The sequence below is a fragment of the Lathyrus oleraceus genome, chromosome 4, assembly GCF_024323335.1.
Source record: "Lathyrus oleraceus cultivar Zhongwan6 chromosome 4, CAAS_Psat_ZW6_1.0, whole genome shotgun sequence".
In the NCBI taxonomy this organism is placed as follows: domain Eukaryota; kingdom Viridiplantae; phylum Streptophyta; class Magnoliopsida; order Fabales; family Fabaceae; genus Lathyrus; species Lathyrus oleraceus.
Window position 1 is genome coordinate 47132643 of NC_066582.1, and position 9851 is coordinate 47142493.

The 9851-nt window shown below is 37.6% G+C and overlaps 1 long non-coding RNA gene across 1 annotated transcript; it reads left to right on the top strand.

Annotated features, from left to right (window-relative positions):
• Window positions 1-900: 900 nt before the first annotated feature.
• LOC127135147 (uncharacterized) lies at window positions 901-1721 on the top strand. The gene is made up of 3 exons (XR_007808437.1): window positions 901-1075; window positions 1296-1458; window positions 1621-1721. It is a non-coding gene; the product is annotated as an uncharacterized LOC127135147 (long non-coding RNA).
• Window positions 1722-9851: the final 8130 nt, after the last annotated feature.

Sequence of the window (9851 nt, forward strand, 5' to 3'; positions counted from 1 at the left end):
AATACGGTGAATTTGAATTTATTTAGAATTAATATACTTTGAGAAAGACTATTTGGTATTGGACCAAAATCAAATTTATTTATTTTTTTTATAAAAAAAATAAAGTAAATTATTTGTTGACATTAACTGTTTAATCCACCATTTAATTAATTGTAATATTCTAACAAGATAAAAAATGAGTTGAAAATAATAATCGAAACCGAACTAATAAATATTTCTAATATTAGTGTTATCTTAATATTTTAATTAAAGTAATAAATCAAGATGTATGGGAAATAAGAAAGAGATGAAGCTCCCAAAATAACCATTCTAAAAAAGCAAAAGAGAGCCTCAAACAGACAATAAATCGAAATGGGCCCTAAGGCCCAACACTTATCTTCAACAAAGAGTAATTCAAAAATCAACAAGGGTTGGAGTGGGCCTTAAGCCCGAACCCTACGTACTCTCTCATTCAGCAGGAACGCAAGCAGCTGTACAACTGCCTTGCGTATGTTCATAATTGGCCTTTGGCCTTCCCAACAACATAACACGTGGATAGGAAGATGATATGCTAGATGTAGCATTTATAGATTTCTTGAACAAATCAGGTAGCATTTGGAAGCGCACTAGTTTAAAGACAACTCATCCTTATTAATACCAAACAATCGCCTTTGGCCTCCTTGAAGGCTGAAACGGAACAAACGCATATGCCTCCCTCTTTCTTTACCTCACATACAAGCTCAACAAAGTCCAAAAGCTGACGGATCTAACGGCATTTAACAAGAAAGCTTGACGAACATTCGTCGGTGTTCGTCCACTAAAACCAGAGAGTTAACTACGAATCTATGAACAATCTTCACTAATGAGTTCCAATAGAGGTGTGGGATCTAGATCCCGTATCAAACTCGGAGCAGTGAACCTCAAATTTCGTATATCTACTATAACATGCGCAGATATCAACAATCATCTAGGTATAATAAACATACAACATAATAGAATAGAGGAACAAAAAGAACGAACTCTTGAAGCGAAGGCGAAGATGTCTCGAAGAACCTCGGGAGTCCGGTGAAAGCTTTGGCGGAGGTAGTGGCTTCAGGTGTTTATCTCTTCTTTGTTTCTGTGTCTGTTCTTCTCCTTGCCTTAATCTCTGTTCCTTCTTCTTGTTCGATTTTCTTTCGTTTTGTTAGGGTTGCTATTAAGGTGGTGGTTTCGCACAAATGGTGGTTTTTAGCTCAAACTTGTTGAGATTCAATGTGAAATCTCAACAAGCTTAGAAATTTAGAGCTCTAATAAGAGTTTTGGACTCTTTTCTGCAGAGTAACGGTATCCTCCAGGGTCCTCCCTTCCAATGATTGGATGTCTCTTATATAGAGTGAAAATGGGTGGTCCTTGAATCATGAGCTGGCAGAGGTGAAAGGAATCATTCCGTTAGAATTGGATTTCTCAGAGATTTGGTGGGGACCAGGGCGATTGTCACAGGTAATTCTTCTTTGTCTGTAGCGCCCTCTAAAGCATGTGCTCTCTTAAGGTTGTTTTTACTGCTAACGAAACCTTTACCACTTGGTTTTTCCATCCCTTGTGGTTATTTGCTTGGTTCCACTTATTACAACTTGCATTGACTAAGAATTCTCTATTATTAAGGTGAACCAACTTTGGATGCTTATGAAGGACATGGATTCTTAACAGTGCCAATCTATGCTTTATCTCTCACGCAAATCCAAACACCCTTGCTGTGAGGTCGTTGATCAGTCACCATTTATGCTAGGTATTTCACTATTTAACCGTAAATAAGTCAGGTAAACTGCGTAAACTTAAGCATTTTTGGTTAGATATAAGCTCAATTCTATAATATAGAGTGTGTTGTTACTTATGAGTTTCTTGAGGATATTTTACACTTTTGGGTATGTTAGCAGGTCAAAAACTAGTTTGGAAGCTCAGGGAATCAAACTTCAGATGCGAAATTGAGCCAGAGCAAGAAAAAGGAAGAAAAAATCAATTCTTGGAGAACCTGCTGTCCATACGCGTATTGCCTTACATGATACGCGTATGGACCTTCCCAGTACGCGTAGCATACGCAAAGGACCAGAGGGGTGGAGAATCAAGCAAAAAGACTAGCTTCTACTGATACGCGTACGGGAGTTAGCAGTACACGTAACAGATGCTGTCTTACGTGCAATACGCGTATGAAACAGCGCAATACGCGTAACAGATGCTGTCTTACGTGCAATACGCGTATGAAACAACGCAATATGCGTATCGTGCAGCGTAATACGCGTATGAAGCCCAGAATCCGGAAAAGCCCAGCTGCGTAGCTATTTACAGGGGAGAACGCGATTGTGCTGGGGTTGGACAATTTTGGAGAAAAGAAAGAAACGTTTTGAGAGCTGGAGACTCAAGGATTATCAGAGGATTCATATGTTCAAGAGTTTTTCGACGATTGAAGATTGATTTCTCAAGAAATTCTGTAATGACAACAATTTTTATCTTTGTTTTTATTTCTATTATGAGTAGCTAAACCCCCCATTGCTAGGGGGTGACCCTGATTCTGAATGTGACAGATTTTATGTTTATGAATGCATTGACTATTTCTTCATCTCAATTGATTTGTTCATATTACCGTTCTTTATGCTTTATTCGTCGGACCAACGAATGATGATTAATATGAATAGTTTAAGCTGGACAACAATTATTTATTGATCTGTATAAGAACTTTGGATAGTAAAGATCACCTAGGACTAGGGATATTCTATCTGACCGGTAATTCTTGATATTCGAATGCTTGAGTATGAACTTAATTATTTATGGACATAGTAATTAGGTTACACAATCAAATGTCTTTTCACTAAGGAATTAGGAATAGATACCCTTGAGGACCGGAATCAATCAGACGAGATTATTGTCAAAGCCTTCATAAATTATATCTGTTACAGGAAGTTTCATTCACCGTACCTTAGCAATCTACTCTAATTTGTCTCTCGTTCAACCATTTTATTTGTTTTATTTATTTGCAATTGATAGTATAATTACTCACAACACAAAAACCATAGGCTTTTTGTCTAATTGAAACAATCTATAAACTCTGTATCGTCAAGCAGTCCTTGAGATCGACAAACGGGGAATTTCCCTTTTATTACTACAGTGAGAAAAATAGTACACTTGCTATTTTCCCATCAAGTTTTTGGCACCGTTGCCGGGGACTGCCAAAGATAATAGAGTTTATTAATTTATTTTCAATTAGAATTTTGTTGCTCTGCATCCAAAATTTTATTTACTGTTTAATTTTATTTTTATTGTTATTGTAACTAATTTCTGTCTAAGCTGTGTATGCGAGGTAAGGCCTCAACTGATTTTCATTTTGACGCAGAACCAAAGAGAACATTGCACGCAAAGCTCAGAGAAGCTAGAAGAAAAAAACGGGCAAACTCTGACACCGAAGAACCAGTCTCTGTTCACTCCGAAAAATCTGAGTCAGACACAGATTCACATCCAGACACTGTTGACATGGCTACAGACCCGCCTCCAGCGGAAAGACTTTTAGGTGACTATGGCAGACAGAACAACCCAGCAGTGCGGTTGACCATTGTTAACCAACCTGTTAATGTTGCTCACTTCCAGTTACATCCCTCAACTATCCGTCAGTTAGAAAGCAAACCTTTTTCAGGAAAGATCAATGAGGATGCAAACAAGCATCTGCAGAGGTTTCTGACTATGACTACATCATTAAAAATTGATGGGCATTCTGAAGAGGCAAAGAGATTGGTCATGTTCCCATTCACGTTATCTGAGGATGCTGAGGAATGGTTCTATTCCCTACCCGCAAGAAGCATTACTACGTGGCAACAAATGGAAACAACATTCTTGAACGAGTATTTTCCTGCTTCTGTGTATATCCGTAAGAGGTATGACATTGTGAATTTTAAACAGAAAGACGGAGAGACACTTGGAGATGCATACAAAAGATTCAAGAGATGTTTAGTTGCATGTCCTACACATAATCTGGATGCAACTGAACAAATGCAAAATTTTGTAAACGGGCTGAAGATGAGAACAAAGCAACTCATTGATACAGCTGCTGGTGGCTCGACTAATTTTTCAACAGCAACCGGTATCAAAAAGATCATCGAAGCTATTGCAGCGAATGAGCATTTGGAATTATATGACCGTACTGTGAGTCAGCCGGAGGGAAAAATTGACTTGAAACTAGCAAATCAGGTAGTGAAAATGGAAGACCAGATTGCAGCTGAGGTTGAAAGAAGACTGAAAGCGATGAATTTAGGTACCCAGACTGTTGCTCAAGTTCAACCGGTTCAGACTATGATTTGTGAGATTTGTAGTGGACCACACTTTGCCATGCATTGTGTTGCAACCGCAGAACAAGTGCAAGCTATAAATTACCTGAGGCAGAATAATCCCTACTCAAATACGTATAATCCGGGGTGGAAAAATCATCCTAATTTCTCTTGGAAAGATCAGCAAGGTGATATCCAGAAGCAAGGACCTCCACAACAACAACCACCTTAGCAAGGTGGGCTCATTTTTCATAATTGTTAATCATTTAAATTTTTATTTAAAGCAAATAAATATTTAATCATAATTCTCCACTTGCTAATAGTGTCTTTAGAGGTAAATGACTGCAATCAAAAGGGAAATCAGAAGTTAAAAATAGACATGCTTTAATGTTATTGTGAGGCCTCGAAAGGTGTTCCCTTGACTTAATTCATACGCTTTGAGGTTGTAGACATACACCGCTAGATCACTTTTTGCCTAGTTTGTAACAACAGATCTCATCAGACACAAACAAGATATGAACTTTATTAAATGGATCATTGTCCAACATGCCTTTCACTATTGATTTAACTTCTATATTATTATTTATTGTTATTCAACCTGGACCTATAACAAACAATTATTACTGTTACCTTTTTCTTATGGCTATTCACAATACTTTACTTTTAGAATAAATTTAAGTTATTTCCAATCTCAGTGGAACCGATACACATACTTTTACATCACTTACTACTATTTGGTTGTGTATAGTTGCACAAAGGAGTAGTTTTTCAATAACAAGTTTTTGGCGTCGTTGTCGGGGATTGTAACAATAACGCTTTAATTTTCTAAGATATTTTTTGAAATGTACATTAAAGCTTTTGAAGTTTTTTGTTTTCTGGTGACACGACAAGTATGTGTACGGTGCATGCCCAGGTTATTGAGTCTAGTATACAGAGGAGGATCTAAGCCTGAAATAACACTCAGACTAAGGAGATTTCAAGCTACCAATCACTTACAAAGAATCCCTCCTCCTACTTTTGTGTTTGGAAATTTTGAAGAACACTTTTAAGATCCCTTTGAAGGAATCTTTGAATAATTACAATTGGAGCAAGAAGGAGTCATTGCAGAAAATGACATTATTGTCATTGCCAATGATAAAGCATGTAATATAAGGTATTATGGTGTGTTTGATCCCAACATCATGAATAAACAAATCATACGACCAAGGATAACATTAGCATAATTTGAGTTGAAGCCTATGATGTTTCAAATTCTACAAGCTATTTGCCAATACTGTGAAGCTACCAATGAAGATCCACTTTTACATTTGAGGCAATTTATGTAACTTCAAAGTTCCTGGGAGTACTGATGGCACTTTCAAATTAAGTTATTTCCCATATTATCCAAGGGATAGATCTAAGAGTTGGTTTAATTTCTAAGAGCCCAATTCCATAGCCACATGAAATGTCTTGGCTGAAATTTTTTAGCTAAGTATTTTCCTACTGTCAAGAATGTAAAGATAGGGAATAAAATCACTTCATTTAGGAAAGGAAATGATAATCCTTTGTTTGATTCTTAGGAAAGATTCAAGGAATAGTTATGATAATGTCCACGCCATGGGATCCTAATTTGTATTCAATTGGAAATATTTTACAATGAGTTTAGTACTATCATCAAGAAACATGTTAGACGTATCTTCTGGTGGAGCATTGCTATTTCAGTCCTATGAAGAAGGTTACAAATTGACTGAGAGCATTACCTCCAACAGTTATCAATGGCCAGTTACAAGAGTAACTACTATATTTGTTCCAAAGAAGCCAATTGGAGTTCATGAAGTCAATGAGACCACTGTCTTAGCTGCTCAAGTGGCCCAAATACACCAAATGATGAATAATATGTTGACGAGTTTTGACGCACCAGCTGCTGAGCCAATCAAAGTTGTATCTAATGTCAACACTAATGTTTGTGTTTATTATAAGGGAGCTCACCTATTTGAAGAATGTTCAAAACTCAACACCAACAATTTAATTAGAGCGCCTATAAAATTAACATGTCACCACAGTAAAAAGTTTCAACCGTGGTAGTATGCATACACGAGTTTATTATAAAATTTGTGGATTGCTTATTTTCCCTACCCCTCAATAAACATATACAACCATTCAAATTGATTTAGAAGACAATAATTTTAAAAATTAAATTATTCTTGAAAACCAATTTAAACGATTGTCACACCTTAAATTTTTCCACACCTAATTCATCTGCATTCAGCCATTTGCATATTTTCATATCCATTAATTTATCCTCATTAGCATATCATGATCATTTCATTTGATCATTGTTTCTCACATACATTTATCACATGTTCATTTTCCTTTTGCATGGTTCATGATTAGGCTTTCATTTTCATTTTATTCTAAGTTTTGGACCAAGTCTTTACATTCAATTTTGGGATAATAACGGAACAATAGAATGGTTCAAATTTGCATATTATCTTTTATTACTACTTTTCATTTTAGTTAGTCCTTTGGTTCTAAGGTTGGGATGGCTGGTTATGGTTAATTTTATTAGAAGTAATTCATATTTATTAATTGTACTATTTTCTTAGCCCCTAAGTTTGTTAGAGGGTATTTTAGTATTTTATCCTATTCTAGTAACCCTAGTTTTAGCTTATAAATAGGGTGGCAATCATTGTAACTTTTATCATGTTTTGTAGCCGTCATTCTCTTAATAGAATATTTCCGTTCATCATTCATTCTACCTTTGCACCAATAATTGGTATCAGAGCCCCGGTTCGGATTCATTGGGAAACACGGGAAACACGGGAAACACGAGTGAACGTGAGGTCTTGTGTGTTTGATTTTGATTCTTAGATTCGTGTTGAATCTTGAACAAAATCTGATCAGAATTTTAATTCTGTGGGTTGGGAAACACTGTGAGAAATCTGAGTGTACTGTGCAAGGTAGAAAGATGAACGGAAACGGCAACATGAACACCAAACTTCCAGTATTTGACGGTAAAAACTGGAATCGTTGGATGATCCAAATGCGTGTACTGTTCGGTGCTCAAGATGTTCTAAATCTTGTCACTGATGGTTATGTTCCGGTAGCAGCAGATGCGACGGATGAACAAAAAAACACGCAGAAGGAAGTAAGGAAGAAGGATCAGAAAACATTGTTCTTCATTCATCAATGTGTTGATGTAAATGTGTTTGAGAAGATTGCAGATTCAACGACAGCAACGGCTGCGTGGGACACACTGGTTACATGTTATGGTGGTGATGCATCAGTGAAGAAGGTGAAGCTTCAGTCCTTGAGAAAGAAATATGAGAATCTCAACATGAAGAATAATGAGAAAGTTTCTGAATACATCTCCAGAGTGATTCTGATCACTAATGAGATGAAAGCGTGTGGAGAAACTCTTTCTGAAGAAACAATCATGGAGAAGGTATTGAGATCCCTTACCTCTCAATTTGATTACATTGTGGTAGCAATAGAACATTCCAAAGATCTGAGCACCATGAGAATTGAAGAGCTGCAGAGCAGTCTAGAAGCGCAAGAGTTGCGTTTGACTGAGAGAACTTCTGAAAGGGAAGTAGAGCAGCAGGCTCTGAAAGCAACTTCTGATAGGAGGTATCAGAAGCAGTCAGAAGCCAGGAGAAGATCTGATGATGGTCAGAAGTCAGAAAGCTCAACCTATGATAGACAAAAGAATGCTCAGAAGGGAAAAGAGAAGTATGACAAGAAGAAGATCCAATGTTACTGTTGTAAGAAGTTTGGTCACTTTCCTAGAGACTGTTGGTCAAACAAGGAGAGAAAATCAGAAGAAGCAAATATAGCCAGAAGTTCTGATGGCGAATCTGTGCTATTGATGGCCTCTGAATCTGATGATATGGATCTGATAGACTGGTGGTATATGGACACTGGCTGTTCAAATCATCTTACTGGAAACAAGAAATGGATGGTTGACTTTGACTCTGAAAAGAGGACAAAGATCAGATGTGCTGATGAAAAATATCTTAATGCAGAAGGTATGGGAAATGTCAGAGTGATTCTGAAGAATGGGAAAACAACATTGATTCAGAACGTGTGGTATGTACCTGGCATCAGAAGCAATCTGATGAGTGTGGGACAATTAATTGAGAAAGGTTTTTCAGTTACCATGAAGGACAATCTTCTGAAGCTGTATGACTGCAATCAGAAGTTGATTATGGAGTCAGAACAGGGAAGGAATAGAACATTCAAGGTGAATGTCAGAACTGCAGACTCAGAATGTCTTAGTGCAACAAGTGCTGAGAAGGAGAGTGAGTTGTGGCACAGAAGATTTGGTCATTTGAATTTCAGAAGCTTAAAACATCTGAATTCAAAGAAGTTGGTACATGGAATTCCTGCAATTAAGAAGCCTGAAAAGTCATGCAAAGTTTGCATGGAAGGAAAACAACCACGATTGCCATTTGCGTCAGAAACTGCTCCAAGAGCAAAACATGCCTTGGGAGTTATACATTCTGATGTGTGTGGTCCATTTCCAGTAGCATCGATTGGAGGGAATAAATACTTTGTGTTATTTGTTGATGAATTCACAAGAATGACATGGGTATCCCTTATTAAGTCTAAACACGAGGTGTTTGATGAATTCAAGAAGTTCAAAATGAAGGCTGAGAATCAGAGTGGTCAGAAGTTGAAGATTCTTAGAACTGACGGTGGAGGTGAGTATAACTCCAAAGAGTTCCAGAAGTTCTGTGAGGAGAATGGAATTGAGCATGAGGTTACTGCTCCTTATACCCCTCAACACAATGGTCTTGCTGAAAGAAGAAACCGCACTTTGCTTGATATGGTGAGAAGCATGCTAAAGGAGAAGAAGCTTCCTCAGAAGCTCTGGGGAGAAGCTGTTGCCACTGCAACGTATGTACTCAACCGATGTCCTACGAAGAAGTTGAAGGAAATAGTTCCAATACAGAAGTGGACTGGAGATAAGCAAAGTGTTAGTCATCTGAAGGTGTTTGGTTCTGTTTGCTATAAACATGTTCTAGAAGCCAGAAGACAGAAGTTGGATGATTGAAGCAAAGTGATGATTCTGATAGGGTACCACAGTACAGGTGCATACAAGCTCTATTGTCCAGAAACCAACAAAATTGAATTCAGCAGAGATGTGATTGTGAAGGAATCAGAATTGTGGAATTGGGATAAGTCTCAATCTGATTCTGATGTTAGAACTTCTGAAGAAAGGTCAGAGTTAAGAATTTCTGAAGTTGGAGTAAACTCTGACGTTGGTTCTGATTCTGATAGTGATTCTGACTCTGGAGAAGACTCAGAAGATGAAGGTGACTCTGATGACCCAGACTCTGATGGTAATCCAGATTCTGGTGGCAATTCAGGCTCTGGAAATATGCCAGCCCCTGAAGATGGTCAAAGCTCTGGAGGAAGTCAACCATCTGAAGCTAGAAACTCTGAAGCTCAAGACTCTGAACAAGTTCAGAGACCACAAAGAATCAGAAACATCCCCAGAAGATATGCATAATTTGACATGCTGAAAGACACTGAAGTAGACTCTGAAGGAGAAGTTATTTAGTGTGCCATGTTAGTAGACTCTGAACCCATAAGTACAGA